Raw genomic sequence first — 4,733 nt, 5'->3', positions numbered from 1 at the left:
GTGAAAAAAATCTTTAAGTCGCCAAAACAATTTTAGCGGCACCCCCAATATTAAATAGCTGGCTCCGCCACTGCATTCAAGGGAAGGTAATGTAGGTCACTATCCATGGATTGGCAAAATATAGTGCTTCAGTTATAGTTCAATTCTCAATGGAAGAATATGAAAGGGCATCTTACGGTGCATTGCAAAACAAAAAAAGTACTAGGCGCCTTTTATTTATTTATTTTTATAATTTTTATTATTGTTATTATTTTTTTTAATGATGAAAATTCCTAAACAGGGCCACTTTGTGTATTCATTTCTAATAAAAGGCAAATTTCATACCCTTGATTATAAGGCACCACCACATGGATTGGTAAGACTCGGCTTCACCGCAGACATGGCCGCCCTAAGATACCAAACGCTGCCACTAGGCACTTACTAAAATTTTTAACTTAGAAATAACACATGAAATACGTATGTGATCTCCCCTTAGACTATGCATTCCGACTGCCTAACTTGTTATATTCATTTAATATAAAATAAATAAAATTTATTTTATTTTAGATATTTTAAATAATTATGAAATTTATTTTATATCTAAAAGTTTTGTGTGCATTTAATTGAAAGAGTATGAATAATAATAATAATAATAAAAAGAAAAAAAAAAAGAAAAAGAGAGAATAGAAAATTGGAAGAGTCACATCTTTCAAGTCAATCTAAAATTTTGGACGGAAAATTAAAATTTTGAAGTGTAGGAAAAAAAGTTTGTCCAACATTGGCTAAATACAAAGATGCATGTCAAATTGTTTATAAGAAATTCTCATAACCTAACAATAAATTGAGTAGTAGAAGAGAGCTAGCCGCCCACGAACCTGCATCATGCACACGTACATATCACATGATACATGCATGGGCAATGGGTATTGCGAGGAGCTACAAGGCACAATTTACGAATTGTTTTAGATGCGAAATTAAAGAAAATTTAAATGTTTTGTAGCTGTTGTGAGGGTTTAATATGCAATTATGATGTCTTAAAGTAGATTTGGTGGCTATCATTTGTGACTATTGGATCAAATGATTTTGGACCATTAGATGTGTCCAAAATCACTATAAATATGATTCGTTCATTGCAAAGACACAATCTCATAGGTTCTATATTTTCTCCTACAAATTACTTTTGTGCAATTCTCTATAAGGATGATTTCTTGTTACTCTAGAAAGTGGTATTCTAGAGTAACATTTGCGCTTCATTATATTATGAAAACTATTTTGTCAAATCCCTTAGGACTTAAAAAATTGACAAAATAAGTTCTAAAGATAACATTATTTGCAATCAAGCCTTGAAGTCTATACTTCTTAATTTTATTTTTCCTTCATATTTTCCCTATTTATTCCATATTATTTACAACATTGTTTGCTCCATAACCTAAGAAGAAAAAACAAAATTGAGTGAAAGCTCAACAAGTAATACTCACAACATGTTGACACAATGACACTCAAAAGGCAGCAAAAAATTGTCAGATGAAATAGTACTTCCCAAACATGTCGTTGTTTTGCTTAGTGCATTCTATTAATATCATACCCGGCCTATGTGTTATCAATTTAATAAAAGTGTTTTAGGTCTTAGGTATAGAACAAGTTCTTTTCAGTCTCTTGTTCCTCCCTCATCTTGGTTGATTTATCCTGCTAAAAGGGAAACTAAAGTTTGAAGAGTAAAAGTAGCACATGCAAGATCTGGCATCTGTATATTGTATTCATTCCCTCTTGTATGGCATTACCCCTTGCTCAATTTTTATTTTTTTTAATGTTTTTGTGAACAATTTGCTTCAATATGCTGATATGATCTCACACATTCATTAGAAAATCTTAATGGACAAGAGAAATCTCCTCCAGTTTTTTGCCGCTGAATCCATGTTTTGACCCAACCTTTTTCATAAACCCTATGTATTAGTTTTGAACAATAAGAATCTTGGTCTAAACCCCTAATTGGCCAGTCTGCAGCTTGGTTCTCCTAGTCCTACTCATGTTTGAGCTTTGGTTGATCCCCAGCCTGAATCGGCCTTTTTAAGTTACATCCAATCAGATATCTTGGGCTATGTGAGGTTGAAGCTTGATATTACACTTGCAGAAATGGCAGGTTTATTCGTTCTGCCTCTGGTTCTGCAATGCTCTCAACTTTGGAAGACGGAAAGATAGTGGAAGGTCTTGCTGGGGTTCCAAATGAAGGTCCTGTGTTATTAGTTGGATATCATATGTTAATGGGACTTGAGCTTGCTCGATCCACTTGTTGAGCGATTTTTGATTGAGAAGAATACTATATATGGTTCGTGGTTTAGCACATCCAACGTTATTTTTGAGGTCATTCGAGGGTTCATCTTCAGAATTTTTTTTTGGTGATTCGGTGAAAGTGTTTGGTGCAGTACCTGTCACAGCAAGCAATCTTTTCAAATTGCTTTCAACAAAATCACATGTGCTGCTTTACCCTGGTGGTGCACGTGAGGCTTTGCATTACAAGGTGTGTCAAGTTCCTTGTGTTCATTCCACCTACTTTTTTCCTGCAACTAAAAAACCTTTTGTTTTAACTATCATCTTTCATGCATTAAAATCTGCTTGATCATTATTTACTTTTCAAATGGGTATACCTGCACAGTTATAACAGTAGAAAAACATTTCAATCAGTGAAAATTTCTGAAGTTCTGTTACATTGGCATATCCCCCAAACCTTTACTCGTGCACGTATTCTGTTATTAAGGGAGGATTAAGAGGCGACTTGAGGCCCTCATTGCACTTTTAGTTTTTTCTAAGATTGTTTTGTATCTGTCTGAATTTTGTTGTTCCAAACTTATGGTGCTTCCATATTGTCAGGGAGAAGAATATAAGTTATTTTGACCTGACACTACAAAAAAAACAAGGTTTAGTAACGCTTGGAATAGAGGCGCTTTAATAAAACATCCCCTTATAGGGACGTTTTACTGTGTAAACGACACAAAATAAAATTAGCAACGCCTGCCCAAAAAAACGTCCCCTTAATTCGGGACATTCCAATAGGGCATGCCCCAATTTAGTTAATTAAGGGCGCTTGGCTGGCAAGCGCCCTTAATTCGGGACACCTGCTATCCAAGCGCCCCTAATTAAGTGCGTTTGGCTGGCAAGCGCCTCAAATTAAGGGCGCTTGGCTGGCAAGCGCCCCAAATTAAGGGCACTTGGCTGGCAAGCGCCTTTAATTCGGGACACCTGCTATCCAGGCGCCCTTAATTAAAGACGACTGTCAGCTAGGCGCCCTTAATTAAGTGCGCCTAGCTGTCAAGCGCCTCTAATTAAGGGCGACTGGTTGGCAAGCGCCCTTAATTCGAGATGCCTGCTATCCAGGCGTCCTTAATTAGCGGCGCTTGCCAGCTAGGCGCCGTTAATTAGGTGCGTCTGGTTGGCAACCGCCCCTAATTAAGGGTGCCTGGCTGGCAAGCGCCCTTAATTCGGGATGCCTACTATCCAGGCGCCCTTAATTAGGGGCGCCTGCCAACTAGGCACCCTTAATTAGGTGTGTCTGGCTGGCAAGCGCCCCTAATTAAGGGTGTTTGGCTGGCAAGCGCTCTTAATTTGGGACGCTTGCTATCCAATCGCCCTTAATTAGGGGCGCCTGCTAGCTAGGCGCCCTTAATTAGGGGTGCCTGCCAGCTAGGCGCCCTTAATTAAGTGCACCTGGCAGGCAAGTGCACTTAATTAGGGGCACTTGCCCCTTAATTAAGGGCGCCTGCCAGCTAGTCGCCCTTAATTAAGGGTGCTTGGTTGGCAAGCACCCTTAATTAGGGGTGCTTGCCAGCCAGGCGCACTTAAATAAGGGTGCCTGGATAGCAAGCGCACCAAAATTATTTTTGTTAGTGCGCGAGCTTAATTTTCCTAGCTCTCGCCTAATACTTTCCCCTTCAATATTTTCCCTCTCCCTGTACAGTGTCTTCAATTCAAATAAATCTTATGAAATTTTTCGTTAATTCTAACCCAACGCCCACCCACTCACCACCGAATCCCTACCTATGAACTAGTCGCACCTACGTGATGGCCGGTTGATCCCTCCGACTAAACAACCTTGACCAACGGAATGTGGGTTTTGGTAATGAAAGGATATAGTTTAATTTGATGGCCGTGGTTGTAATGTAAAGTTAGTAGTTGATCGAGGTATATGGTAATTGAGTGGTCGCAATTCATTGGGGGGAAATGATAATTACCCATAAAATTTACAAATTAATTTTTTATTTTTTATTTTTATTTTATTTTTTATTTTTAAATATGGGTTGGTTGCCGGTTGGTAGCCACCCCCTTTGGGGGAGGGGGTGGCCAAGGAGCCACCCTAGTGTCTATTTCTGTCCGGCCACCTCCTCCCCCGCCCTCATTTTTTTTTAATATTAAAAATAATTTATATATTTAATATATTTAATTATGTACTTTTAAATAAGAATGACATGTATCATCATTCTATTGGTGATGACGTGATACACTAAGGGCATCTCAAGCAGTGTAGCTAAAATGGAGATATTAGCTATCCATTTAGCTATTTTTGCCATTTTTTTTGCTCCAACAGAATAACTTCATATTAGCTATTATACCTTAACTAATACAATGAATAGCTTCATATTGCTATTCATTGTAGCACACTAGATTGTTGAATATATATAATATTATTTCCACATTATTTTATCTCTCTTCTCTCTCTCCCTCAACGTTTCTCTCTCTTCTCTCTTCTCTGTTTATGAATT

Source organism: Corylus avellana, chromosome ca1 (assembly GCF_901000735.1).
Source record: "Corylus avellana chromosome ca1, CavTom2PMs-1.0".
Lineage (NCBI taxonomy): Eukaryota > Viridiplantae > Streptophyta > Magnoliopsida > Fagales > Betulaceae > Corylus > Corylus avellana.
Note: the sequence above shows the minus strand (reverse complement) of the source record.